General features: G+C 44.6%; 1 pseudogene; it reads left to right on the top strand.

Moving 5' to 3' along the window:
* The first annotated feature begins 3,212 nt into the window (after nt 1-3,212).
* On the top strand, nt 3,213-14,720 carry LOC139274580 (putative nuclease HARBI1; annotated as a pseudogene).
* Nucleotides 14,721-15,084: the final 364 nt, after the last annotated feature.

The following is a 15,084-nucleotide window of genomic DNA, read 5'->3' as shown; positions in this document are numbered from 1 at the left end:
AAACTGGACATTTTGCGCATATCTCATGGAGTCATGTGGAATCCAGAATTATTGTCTGAAAACCCAACATTTTTGAGGCAAAACCCAAAATCCGGCACGAATTCGGTCGAGGATTCCGGATTTCAGAGAAGAAAATCGAGTCTGAAACACGGAATCCTCAACCAAACTCATGCCGGATTTTGGGTTTTGAACATAAGAAAATAAGAAATAGGAGGAGGAGTAGGCCATTTGGCCCCTCGAGACTACTCCACCATTCAATAAGATCATGGCTGATCTGATCATGGACTCAGTTCCACTTCCCTGCCCGCTCCCGATAACCTTTTATTTGCTTACAGCTCAAAAATCTGTCTATCTCCGTCTTAAATTTATTCAATGATCCAGCCTCCACAGCTCTCTGGAGCAGAAAATTCCATAGATTTACAACCTATGAGAGAAGAAATTCTACCTCATTTCAGTTTGAAATGGGTGGCCCCTTATACTAAGACTAATTCCCCAAGTTTTAGTTTCTCCTATGAGCGGAAATATGCTCTCTGCATCCATCTTGTCGAGCCCCCTCATTATCTTATAAGTTTCAATAAGATCACCTCTCATTCTTCTGAACTCCAATGTGTATAGGCCCAACCTACTCAATCTATCTTCATAATTCAACCCTCTTATCTCCGGAATCAACCTAGTGAACCTTCTCTGAACAGCCTCCAATGCAAGTATATCCTTCCTTAAATACGGAGACCAAAACTGTAGGCAGTACTCCAGGTGTGACCTCACCAATACCCTGTAGCAGGATTTCTCTGCTTTTATACTCTATCCCCCTTGCAATAAAGGCCAACATTCCATTTGCCTTCCTGATTATTTGCTGTACCTGCATACTAACTTTTTGTGTTTCATACACAAGGACCCCCAGGTCTCTCTGTACTGCAGCACTTTGCAATTTTTCTCCATTTAAATTATAATTTGTTTTAGTAATATTTCTGCCAAAGTGAATAACATCACCTTTTCCCACATTACACTCCATCTGCCAAATTCTTGCCCACTCACTTAGCTGCAGATTTTTTGTGTCTTCCTCACAATTTGCTTTCCCACCCATCTTTGTATCATCAGCAAATTTGGCTACATTACACTCGGTCACTTCATCCAATTCATTAATATAGATTGTAAATATTTGAGGACCCAGCACTGATCTCTGCGGCACCCCACTAGTCACTGTTTGCCAACTGGAAAATAACCCATTTGTCCCGACTCTCTATTTTCTCTAAGTTAGCCCATCTTCTATCCATTCTAATATATTACCCCCAACTCCTTGAGCTTTTATCTTGTGCAGTAACCTCTTATGTGGCACCTTATCGAATGCCTTACGGAAATCCAAATACACCCTGCTCATTTCATCCTCAAAGATCTCCAGTAAATTTGTCAAACATGATTTCCCTTTCATAAAACCAGCCTGACTCTGCTTGACTCAAATATGCTTTTCCAAATGTCCCGCTACTGCTTCCTTAATAATGGACTCCAGCATTTTCCCAACGACAGATATTAGTCTAACTGGTCTATAGTTTCCTGCTTTTTGTCTGCCTCATTTTTTAAATAGGGGTGTTACTTTTGCAGTTTTCCAATCTGCTGGAACTGCCCCACAATCCAGGGAATTTTGGTAGATTACAACCAATGCATCCACTATCTCTGCAGCCACTTCTCTTAAGACCCTAGGATGTAAGGCATCAGGTCCAGGGGACTTGTCTGCCTTTAGTCCCATTATTTTACCTAGTACTACTTCATTAGTGATAGTGATTGTATTAAGTTCCTCCCTCCCTATAGCCCCTTGATTATCTACTATTGGGATGTTTTTAGTGTATTCTATCGTGAAGACCGATACAAAATATTTGTTCAACATCTCTGCATTATTAATTACCCAATCCAATCTTCCAGGGTACCAACATTTACTTTATCCATTCTTTTCCTTTTTATGTACCTGTAGAAACTCTTACTATCTGTTTTTATATTTCGTGCTTGTTTACTTTTATAATCTATCTTCCGTCTCTAAATCATTTTTTTAGTCGTTCTTTCATAAGTGGTGATGTATGGGACTTGCGCGTATTGTGAATGTTTTGAGAGGCGGATGGAATGGAGATTTGTTGAATGCAAATGGAAGTATTTGTAATGTGGTGAGGAAGAAATGGCGGGAGATGTTGGTGGTTGTGTGTGGTAGGATGTGAGAAGAGAATGATGTGTGCGGCATGAACAGAGGAAAGGAAGAGGTGATTGCATGCAGAACATTGTGATTGAAGGGAGGGAACTATTGAGGGTTGGAGGCAGGGAATGTTGTGAGGTGCTTCTGAGAATGAGTTGTACCCACCCTTGCTGCTCTTGTGAGGCCAGGGAACACCTTTCTACATTGAAGTCATGTTCTGGGCATGATGCTGGTAGCATTTACCCTATCATCCACTTCTTTCTAATTCTGAGCAAATGGGCTTCTGGAGATCATCCTATGGGCTGTGAGGAAGAGGGCCTCCTCCATGCTCCCACACTTCCTCTATTCGTACCTCCAAGGATGTATTTGAAAATTGGGGAGTAGACCTTCTAGTCATAACAGCACCAAACAAATCTTTCAGAGTTGGACCATCAGTAATCCAAGTAGGGAATACAACCTTGCTTTAAGTGGTGTATTCCTGGTTTAAGTAGACCCAGACAATCATGTCTGATTCCCAAGCCATAAGGAGGGCAGATTGTCACTCAACAACATCAACAGCAACTTATATTTATATAGCACAATTAACCGAGTAAAACATCCTAAGGCGCTTTACAGGAGCGTTATTAAACAAAATTTGACCCCAAGTCGTCGGGTGATATAAGGACAGATGACTAAAGGCTTAGTCAAAGAGATAGATTTTAAGGACTGTATAAAAGGAGGAAAGAGAGGTAGAACTGTGGAGAAGTTTAGGGAGGTAATTCCAGAGGTTAGGTGCTAGGCAGTTGGAAGCACGGCCACCAATGGTGGAGTGATTCAAATAGGTGCTGCGGAAGAGGCCAGAATTGGAGACACACAGAGATATCAGAGGGTTGTAGAGCTGGAGGAGGCTACAGAGATAGGGAGGGGCAAGCCCATGGAGGGATGTGAACACAAGAATGAGAATTTTAAAATTGAGGCGTTGCGGGACTGGGGGTAAATGTACCTCAGCGAGCTATGGGGTGATGGGTGAATGGGACTTGGTGCAAGTTAGGACATGGGCAGCAGAGTTTTGGATGAGCTCAAGTTTATGGAGGGTGGAAGATGGGAGGCTGGCCAAGAGAGCATTGGAACAGTTGAGTCTAGTGATAACAGAGGTATATGAATCAAATGGTAATGAGGCCTGGAGTTTAAAATGGCCTGGATCTCATGCCAGCACAGCTGAGTAAGCTTATCACGCACCCTGCCAACCCCACACTGCCCACACTACACTTGTTTCCTACATTACAACAGGGACTACACTTCAAAAGTGCTTCAATGTGCATGAGGTTGTGAAAGGCGCTATCTAAATGTAAGTCTTTCTTTTGCTTTCTTATGATTTCTTAGTTTGCCAAGAGTATACTATCGTAAAAAAGAATAATAGATGCAAGTTAATTTGAATAGATGAGATCAGTAGAATGAAATTCATTTTATAAAGACTTGAAAGATCAATACATTTTATATATTGCTTATAACTATTAGGGGAAACAGAAATGGAAAGTTTCATTTGAATTCACATAATAAACTCATTCCTCTGGAGCAAAACTGCTCCTGAGCCACCAGTGAACTCTGCAGCAGTCCTGCAAACACCACCAGTAGAATCCTGTGCCTCATAAATGTTCAACTTTCACAAGCTCAAGCAGAAAGGTGCAGTACATAGACAGCAAACTACCAGGAAAACTCACAGCACACACGCAATGCCTCCTCCCCTCCGCCACTATCTTAAGTGGGGCCCGGACTCCCAGCATGATGCGTTATTGGCTCTGCCACTTCACACATGAATGTCACGACAGGTTTATTCATCATCATAGGCAGTCCCTCGAGATCGAGGAAGACTTGCTTCCACTCTATAGGTGAGTTCTCAGGTGACTGAACAGTTCAATACGGGAATTACAGTCTCTGTCACAGGTGGGACAGACAGTGGTTGAAGGAAAGGGTGGGTGGGGAGTCTGGTTTGCCGCACGCTCCTTCCGCTGCCTGCGCTTGTTTTCTGCATGTTCTCGGCGACGAGACTCGAGGTGCTCAGCGCCCTCCCAGATGCTCTTCCTCCACTTAGGGCGGTCTTTGGCCAGGGACTCCCAGGTGTCGGTGGGGATGTTGCATTTTATCAAGGAGGCTTTGAGGTGTCCTTGAAATGTTTCCTCTGCCTTAGCAAATGAATGTCACAACAGGTTTATTATAGCTTACACAGGCACGGTTCAGCCACTCTAGTGGGTAAAAATATATACACATATGTATGCTTGCCTGTGATGGTGCATTGGGTATAATAGTCAGCTGGGTAACAACGTAGCCTAGAACAAAGGATACAGATTTCAAGCAGCTGGAACCATGGAATCTTGCGAACTATAATTTTAATTTCAACACTGCTCTTGTCATCTTCTATTTGAAATTAGGTTTTACTGTATTTCAATGTTATTTCTGTTTTATGAAGCTAGCAGTCACCTCCTGACGAACAGCATTAATGGGAAATGTATCTGCCCCATCAAATGGTTTTGGGCCCACTAACTTCAGTTTCATTCTGTTATGCAGTCATTAATTCTTTCTAGGACATTGTATGGCCCTCAAGAAGTAATTATTTACAGATAGGACTTTTACATATTTTCCATGAGCTGGTTTGTAATCCTTTTATCTCCCATGCCGCAGGTTTACAGGGCATGACTGGTTCCCTCAAGGCTGCTAACCAGCAGGCAAACCAATGTCTCCGAAATGTACTGTTCAGTCACGGCATTTATTTTTGGAACAATGACTGCCTCAGGTGTAGTCACAGCATCTATGCAAGGGTCATTTTATAATAGAAAGATGTAATAAATGCTTTGACCTCTGTCCCCAGGCAATGAATTAACAAATGTAGGGGTAGATTTTCATCTTAATATTGAAGTCAGTTCTAAATGGTTGAGAACTGCTGAAAATTCTGCCCAAAAGCCTAAATGCAAATATTGCTGAATTCTTCAGTGTAAGATCCTAATTATTTATAGCGCTCGACGCAGACTCATATGGTTGACATCAGTGATGGGAGAGGTAAATGCTGTGTAATTCAAATGTAAAGGGATGTTGACAATTAAAAGGGAGTCTTACAATCGGAAAAACAAAAATTCTGAAAGCATTTGGAAAGCATTAAGGGTGAAATAGAAGGGGAAATTGCTGGCTTAAATGCATGAAAAAATGAGTCTTTGAGTGAGGCTGCAAACATGTGATGGAAATGCTCAGTACCTGACCCCACGTTTGGAGCTGAGGCACTCACCCCATATTCAATGGACACCTCAAATCGCTGGAGAAATACCACCAGCGCTGCCTCCGCAAGATCCTGCAAATACCCTGGGAGGACAGACGCACCAACGTCAGTGTTCTCGATCAGGCCAACATCCCCAGCATCGAAGCACTGACCACACTCGACCAGCTCCGTTGGGTGAGCCACTTTGTCCCCCTGCCAGAAACGTGACTCCCAAAGCAAGCGCTCTACTCGGAACTGCTACACGGCAAGCGAGCCCCAGGTGGACAGAGGAAACATTTCAAGGACACCCTCAAAGCCTCCCTGATAAATTGCAACATCCCCACCGACACCTGGGAGTCCCTGGCCAAAGACCGCCCCAAGTGGAGGAAGTGCATCCGGAAGGGCGCTGAGCAACTCGAGTCTCATCGCCGAGAGCGTGCAGAAAACAAGTGCAAGGCAGCGGAAGGAGCGTGCGGCAAACCAGTCCCACCCACCCTTTCCTTCAACCACTGTCTGTCCCAGCTATGACAGAGAGTGTCATTCCTGTATTGGACTGTACAGTCCCCTGAGAACTCACTTTTGGAGTGGAAGCAAGTCTTCCTCGATTTTGAGGGACTACCTGTGATGATAAATGGTGGCACTGCATGATGTGGTTCTGAGGAGGCTTACTCATTGTGCACCACACTAACAACAACCACAGGTCAGCAGTGCAGGATGCCTGCACGGAGCTGCAGCCAAGTTTCAGACCACGGTCGACAGAGTCCCGTCATGTGGCAGCCCTCTGCCGCAACTCGTAAGAAGGCAGATTCCCACAGTGATTGGCATGGAGGTGTGTCAGTTATGCCTGCAAAAATTATTATTGGCCCCTTGACACCATGCAGCCTCTCAACCAAAACTGGCTCATGATCACTCTGGCATTGTAGTCCTCCTAATCCTAGCTCACGAAGAACATTTAAAAATGAAAGAAATATATCTAACTGGAACCGCTGTGGTCAGGATCCCTGCTGCAGATAGCTTCTGCTGGCAGGTTGGGAATTATGCAGGTCTTAGTCGGGCCTTACAATGCATGTGTGTCCTGATGGCATCATTCGGCCACGACACTGTCAGTAAAATTAGGCCCCGACTCCTCTGGGCTGGGTGGCCTACCCATGCCTGAATTCAGGCAGTTAAGAATGGTGAAACACTGGAATGCGACGCGAATCCCTTCGTTCATTCCATTTTAAAAGTCCCACTCACACTATTCACCCCGGGCTCAGAGGGTTCAAATTAGCCCTCACTTTTTATGGATTTCTGGAGGAGCCATAGGCTTGACCTTCAGTATAAAGGCCAGTAGTAGAATGGAGCCATGAATTCAAAGACCCTTTTTGTTATATGTGTGGACTTGTATTTACTTTGTACAGCCACCAGAGGGCTCATTCCCCGGAGTCCCAAGGGATCCCATAATCCCTTGGGAGCACAGGTATTTAAGAACGCTTTACAGGTTGGAGAGGCACTCTGGAGACCTGCAATAAAAGACTAAGATCACACTTTACTTTGAGCTCACAGTGTTCAGTCTCACTCCCAATACATAACAACTGGTGACGAGATACAGATAGTAAACCCAAAGATGCAGAGAACAGTGGGCATCCTGGAGAAATTTTCGGAGGGAGATGATTGGGAAACTTTTGTGGACTGACTCGACCAATATTTCGTGGCCAAAGAGCTAGATGGGGAAGAGAGCACTGCCAAACAAAGGGCGATCCTCCTCACCGTCTGTGGGGCACCAACGTATGGCCTCATGAAGAATCTGCTCACTCCAGTGAAACCCGCGGAAAAATCGTACGATGATTTGTGCACACTGGTCCGAGAGCATTTGAACCCGAAGGAAAGCATTCTGATGGCGAGGTACTGGTTCTACACCTACAAAAGGTCTGAAGGCCAGGAAGTGATGAGTTATGTCGCCGAGCTGAGACGCCTTGCAGGACATTGCGAATTTGAAGGACATTTGGAGCACATGCTCAGAGACTTTTTCATACATGGCATTGGCCACAAAACCATACTTCGCAAGCTTTTGACTGTAGAGACCTCAACCTTGAGTAAGGCCACAGCGATAGTCCAGGTCTTCATTGCTATCAGTGACAATACTAAGCAAATCTCTCAGCACACAAGTGCTACTACAAGTACTGTGAAAAAAGTGATGTTGTTTTCGAATCGTAAAGTACAGGGCAGGTCACACATACCTGCAGCTACACGTCTGCACATGTCTCAGAGTCCACCATCAAGGGTGATGAATGCAAGGCCATTAACACCTTGTTGGCGCTGCGGGGGTGATCATCGTTTCCATTCATGCTGCTTCAAAGGATATGTTGGCAAGGGCTGTGGAACAATGGGACATCTCCAACGAGTGTGCAGGCGAACTGCTAAGCCTGTTAAACCTGCAAACCACCACATTGCAGAGGAGGACAAATCCACGGAGGAACACTACGAACCAGAGCCTCAGATAGAGGAGGTAGAGGTACATGGGGTGCACACATTTACCACGAATTGTCCCCCGATAATGCTGAATGTTGAACTAAATGGACTTCCGGTGTCAATGGAGCTGGACACGGGCGCAAGCCAGTCCATCATGGGCAAAAAGGCGTTCAAAAGGTTGTGGTGCAACAAGACCTCAAGGCCAGTCTTAACTCCAGTTCGCACGAGACTAAGAAATTACTTTAAAGAACTGGTTTCTGTAATTGGCAGTGCTACCGTAAAGCTCTCCTATGATGGAGCGGTGTACAAGCTACCAGTCTGGGTAGTACCGGGCGAGGGTCCCACGCTGCTCGGCAGGAGCTGGCTGGGAAAGATACGCTGGAACTGGGACGACATCCGAGCGCTATCGCCCGCTGACGACACTTCGTGTGCCCAGGTCTTAAACAAATTTCCTTTGCTGTTCGAACCAGCCATCGGGAAATTCCAAGGAGCAAAAGTGCAGATCCACCTAATTCCAGGAGCGTGACCCATCCATCACAAGGCAAGCAGCACCGTACATGATAAGAGCAAGGGTAGAGATCGAGCTAGAACGGCTGCAACGAGAGGGCATCATTTTACTGATCGAGTTCAGCGAGTGGGCCAGTCCTATTGTCCCAGTCCTCAAGGGAGACGGCACCGTCAGAATCAGTGATGATTACAAAGTGACTATCAATCGTTTCTCCCTGCAGGACCAATACCCACTACCAAAAGCCAACGGCCTCTTTGCAATGCTAGCGAGAGGAAAGACGTTCATGAAGCTGGATCTGACTTCAGCCTACATGATGCAGGAACTGGAGGAATCATCGAAGGCCCTCACCTGCATCAACACGCACAAAGTCTTTTTGTTTATAACAGATGCCCGTTTGGAATCCGATCAGCAGCGACGATATTCCAGAGAAACATGGAAAGTTTACTGAAGTCGGTCCCGCACACCATGGTCTTCCAAGACGACATCTTGGTCACAGGTCGGAACACAGTCGAGCACCTGCAGAACCTGGAGGAGGTTCTTAGTCGATTCGACCACGTGGGGCTCAGGTTAAAACGTCGCTCGAATTGCGTTTTCCTGGCACCTGAAGTGGAGTTCCTGGGAAGGAGGATTGCGGCGGACGGCATCAGGCTCACCAACGCGAAGACGGAGACAACTACCGGACACGCCCCCACTCGCTCACCGGGGTCCCCCCTGCAGAATTGTTAATGAAGAGAGCACTCAAAACCAGACTATCCTTAGTCCACCAGTATCGCAATCATCACTAAGAAACCTGGCAGCACCGTCATAACGTGTACCATGATCGCGCAGCTGTATCGCGTGACATTGAGGTTAATGATCCTGTGTTTGTTCTCAATTACGGTCAGGGTCCCAAATGGATTGCTGGCACTGTTTTAGCCAAGGAAGGGAATAGAGTGTTTGTTGTTAAACTATTGAATGGGAAAACGTGTTGAAAGCACTTGGATCAGACCAAACTGCGATTCACTGACAACCAAGAACAGTTTGAAGAAGAATTTACCATCTATGATCCACCAACACACACCCAACCAGCAATCGACCTCGCTGTCAACAATGAGGATGAACCCAACATGCCCGACTATCCGATCAGACCAGCCGCGCTGCCGTGCAGCAGTGATCTGACCAACTCACCCAGGCCAGGACTTCAACTCAGGCGATCGACCAGGGAATGCAGAGCGCCAGATCGCCTCAACCTGTAAATAACTCATACATAAGACTTTGGGGGGGAGTGATGTTATGTATGCTAACCTCACCAATGAGTAAGTCTTGCCACCAGGGGGCACACCAGTGGGAGACCTAAGGGTCATCTGTGCACTCTGGGCAAGCAGGTATAAAAGACAATCCACCATGCTGCTTCCTCACTTTGGAGTTACATTAAAGAGACCAAGGTTATAATGGTTTGAGCTTACAACACACTCTTGTGGAGTTATTCTGAACTTAACAGTTAATATAGATTGTAAATAGTTGGGGTACCAGCACTGATCCCTGCGGCATCCCACTAGTTACTGGTTATCAACCAGAGCATGAACCATTTATCCCGACTCTCTGTAATCTCGGCTAATAATCCCTGCAGTCCTGAGGGAGTGCTGCACTGTTGGAGGTGCTGTCTTTCCGATAAGACATTAAACCGAGGTCCCATCTGCCCTCTCAGTTGGACATAAAAGGTCCTTTGACATTATTCTTAGAAGAGTTCTCTTGCTGATCTGCCCAATATTTATCCCCCAACTAACACCACGAATAATGTCATTTTTTACACTGCTGTTTGCTTGCTGTGTGCAAAATTACTGCGTGGTTCCCTCTATTTTAACCGTACCTACTCTTGAAATGTAATTCATTGGATGAGAAGCACTTTGAGACTTCCTGAGGTCATGAAAGGCACCACATGAGAGCAAGTTCTTTCTTTCAACAGGATTTATGCCTCTGTAAATAGACTTCAAGCAATTTTCAAACATTGCCTTTCAGCTTTAAATGCAATTTTTTTTCATTTGGACACGTATGAGAGGAATTTATCTCTGGATTGAATTATGAACCATTCTTGTCACCACAAAGCTGTTCAAAATCTAATGAAAAATAAAGGATCTCTAACTGCCAAATCAAGGCCAGACACAATAAATATCTGCATCAACTGGTTGATTTCAGTAAGCTATTAGCTCCAGTGTCATAAGCTTGTCGGCATTGGAAGAATGCACTACTCTGCCGTATTATTTGCAAGCACTGTTGTCTTATGCTATCTAATTATAAAGCAGCAAACCTGCCTATCTTGTGATCATCATCATTTGTGCATGTATTCTTCCAGCAGGGTTCAAAAAATAGTCATTAGTTATAGGAAGCACTATTCAATAGCCACCCCTTCCCCTAAACCAAATGCAGTGAGTCCAACTGTCACACCCTTACCACTTGACCCACTGATCAGCTGATGCAGATCAAACTGGGAGGGAGGGTGGGGTTATAGAATCTTAATGACAGAAATCTCTTATCAGTTTGTATAACTGGATTAAGAACAAATTGGTCAACTTGTGAAGGTCTCTCATTGATTCCCTCATTGCTCAGCAAGGAGTCGAATACTAGCTCTTGATCCTTTCATAGCATGTGGCATCCTAACCTCAAGGATGGACTGAAATCTTGTGCCATGTCTACTGAGGTCCTGGACTTGGGCAAAGTGTGCAAAAAGCACAATGATCAATAGAGGTTCATCATCAACTTGAAAATCTCAAGAGAATCAAACTTGTCCTCACTCTGTCTTTTATATTCATCACTCACTTCGTAGTACCAGCAAAAGTAGCATCATTCTCTTTGATGACACCACACTCTGGAAAATGGCTGACTCATCACCTAATAGCCAGGTAGTGCCTGAATCATTGCAGGGTAACATTGCAATCCTCCCAGGCAATTTGCATGTGCAGCCATGGAGCAAGGGAAAATCATAGGCTGTTCATGTACAATTTCCCTACACGTCCACAAGCTGGACAAATGGTACATTGAAGTCAGCACTCTAAAAAGTCATTCGCCGAGAATTTGGATCACGCAGCGCCCGCTTTACAGGCGCATAAAGGTCCAATATGGTGGATGGCGTGTGCACACTCATTCTGCACCAGAAGTGATTATCTCCAACGGCGCTCTGTTGTTACGCCACCTAATATTTAATGGAAAAACATCTGTGAGTATGGAGAAAACTTGTTTGGGACACAAGCAGAAATTGCAAATGGTCAATACATATCATGCACTTCAAAGTTCCAAAATATATGACAAAATATTTACAGAACATAAACAGGCCATTTGTCCCAACAGGTCCATGTGAGTGTTTTGTTCCACGTGAGGTTGACAGATCCTCCGAATGCGCTCGAGAACTATGAGTTCAGCTCGAGAAATACCACCGACGATGTCTCCGCAAAATCCTACAAATTCCCTGGGAGGACAGATGCACCAACATTAGCGTCCTCGACCAGGCCAACATCCCCAGCATCGAAGCACTGACCACACTTGATCAGCTCCGCTGGGCAGGCCACATTGTTTACATGCCAGACACGAGACTCCCAAAGCAAGCGCTCCACTCAGAACTCCTTCATGGTAAGTGAGCCCCAGGTGGGCAGAGGAAACATTACAAAGACACGCTTAAAGCCTCCTTGATAAAGTGCAACATCCCCACCGATACCTGGGAGTCCCTGGCCAAAAAGCGCCCTAAGTGGAGGAAGTGCATCCGGGAGGGCGCTGAGCACCTCGAGTCTCATCGCCAAGAGCAAGCAGAAAACAAGCACAGGCAGCGGAAGGAGTAATTCCTCGATTCTGAGGGACTGCCTATAATGATGATGATGATGATGAGAAGCCTGCATTCTGTGTGTAGAGCTGTAGCAGGAAGAAGCAAAATGAGGTCAGTCGGGGACATTTACAACGGAAGTTTTTTCTTTTAATTTCGAAAGCCTGATTTAAGCCTTTTAGCAAAAGGCATGTCTAATTTACATGTTTTCAAAAAAATTTCCTCTCCACACAACTGTAAAATTAAATGAAGGTTTTATAATTAGATGGAGGAAGGGGCTATCGCTTGAATTTGCATGAACAGCTAGAAAGTTTAAGAAAGGCCACACCTGGAGTACTGCGGACAGTTTTAGTCTCCGTATTTAAGGAAGGATATACTTTCATTGGAGGCTGTTCAGAGAAGGTTCACTAGGTTGATTCTGGAGATTAGGGGGTTGACCTCTGAGGATAGGTTGAATAGGTTGGGTCTATACACATTGGAGTTCAGAAGAATGAGAGGTGATCTTATTGAAACGTATAAGATAATGAGGGGGTTCGACAAGGTGGATGCAAAGAGGATATTTCCACTCATCGGGGAAACTAAAACTAGGGGACATAGTCTTAGAATAAGGGGCCGCCCATTTAAAACTGAGATGAGGAGAAATTTCTTCTCTCAGAGGGTTGTAAATCTGTGGAATTCTCTGCCCCAGAGAGCTGTGGAGGCTGGGACATTGAATATATTTAAGGTGGAGACACAGATTTTTGAGCGATAAGGGAGTAAAGGGTTATGGGGAGCGGGCAGGGAAGTGGAGCTGAGTCCATAATCAGATCAGCCATTGTCTTATTAAATGGTGGAGCAGGCTCAAGGGGCCAAATGGCCGACTCCTGCTCCTATTTCTTATGTTCTTATGTCTTATGTTCTTAAAACTAATTCAGCTGTTGGTAACTCTGAGAGAAGTAAAGTATGGGTAAAATATGGGTTAAAACTTTGTCCTGGAAATGGAAGGATAAATGGTTGACATTGATGAACTAATATTAGAAAGTTTTCTGTTAAAATTAAGGGCTTTTTAATCAGAACAGTAACTGCAATAATTTCAAGCAGGTTTCATTAGAGGACACCATGGTTTTGTTCTCTATAGTTTGTAAGAATGAGAGGTATTGTAGAATTTTAATGTTTTCAACCTGACTATGACTATTATAAAATGATTTTTAAAATAATTAGCCCATAATATATGAATGTTATAAAGAGTCTTAAAAATTAATTTAGGGCATGATATTTATCAGGCGAGTATGATGAGTGGTGATCAGATACCGATGGTTTTGCTGCACCCCCCCAATGTGAATTTGTACCTACAAACTTTAAAAATGTATTCTACAAGTCTCTCCATATTTCCTCCCATGTCTACAGCATCTATCTACAAATGAAGCCTGTGAGGGAGAAACATGCCTGCTTATGATGTTATCATAAATATCTGTGACATTCTGGCACAGAGAAACATACGCCGCAGGGAACAACTAAAAAGATTGGTGAACCGTGAATGCCGCCTAATCAGAAGGAATTACCTACTACCCACCAGAGAGATTGTACAGGAGAGGCTACCTTTTGAAATAATGTCGGAGGAGTTATGTGTGAGGAGGCTGCGCTTCAGCAAAGAGGCAATCGGACGACTGTGTGACATGTTGAAGGACGACCTTCAAACACGCTCAGCGACCTGCACTGCATTGTCCGTGTCCATGAAGGTAACCACCGCACTGAACTTCTTTGCATCGGGGTCATTTCAAACAGGCACCAGTGACATTTCAAACATCAGCCAGTTTGCTGCGAGGTCCCGCATTCACCGGGTAACGGACGCCGTATTCTGTTGGGACAATAAGTACATACGTTTTGACTTGTCCGCTCCTCAGTAAAGGACGAGTGCCGTTGCTTTTTGTAGCATTACTGGCTTCTCAAAAGTGACTGGGGCCATCGATGGAACCCACGTTGCATTGAAGGCACTGATTAGTAATGCTGTAAGATTCATCAACAGGAAGGGGTATCATTCGTTAAATGTAATGATTGCCTGTGATTCACAACCCTGTATCCTAAGCGTGAACGCAGGTCACTGTGGAAGTAGTCATGACTCCTTTGTCCTCCAGCACTCCAACTTATATGACTGCCTCAACGAATTGGCTCCAGGATCCGCATGGATATTGGCCGACAAGGGCTACCTGCTAAAAACGTGGCTGATGACACCATACGGCAGGACCAATAATGAGGCACAAGAGAGATACAACCAGCACATGTGTGGACATGCCAAGTTGTCGAGAGGACAATCAAGGTTTTAAAATCACGCTTCCGGTGCCTGGACAGATCAGAAGGAACACTGCAGTACAGTCCTGCAAAAGTGGCAAGGATTGTGGAGGCCTGTTGCCCTTTGCACAACTTTGCCCTGAAAGGAGGACTAACTCCTAACCCTTTAAATGAACTCCATCCTGAAATGGAAGATCTTGAAAATGTCCCTGTGGCGAAGCATGAAGGGAGGGAGCAAGCTGGTGCTGAACACAGAGCTGTCAGGGATCAGCTAGTCGCCAACACGTTTATGGGGTGATGATACTGTCGCCTCCTCCCTCCCCCCTGCTCCAGCAAGGCACAGAAAAGATCAAACAGAATTGAAAGTGAAAAATTAAACTTTTATTGCAGCAAAGTTTTTCCTCTTTGTTAGATAATATTTTGCTACTTTTCAAACATTTTCAAAAGTCTTTGTTCAAAGCATGTAAACAGTTTAAAGTGGTTTATTTGGTTTCTTACTGTAATAAAGACTCAACAATAAGATGTAAACTTATTTGCTACTCATCAAACAGTTGTAACATTTGGTTGATTGTTAATAAAAAAGTTGAATCAAAATTTCAAGTGACTACAGGCTATAAATATTAACTAAAATAGTGAAATACAAAATAACACAACACCAACAT

The sequence above is a fragment of the Pristiophorus japonicus genome, chromosome 10, assembly GCF_044704955.1.
Source record: "Pristiophorus japonicus isolate sPriJap1 chromosome 10, sPriJap1.hap1, whole genome shotgun sequence".
NCBI lineage: Eukaryota > Metazoa > Chordata > Chondrichthyes > Pristiophoridae > Pristiophorus > Pristiophorus japonicus.
Note: the sequence above shows the minus strand (reverse complement) of the source record. Positions and strands in the feature narration are given on the sequence as shown.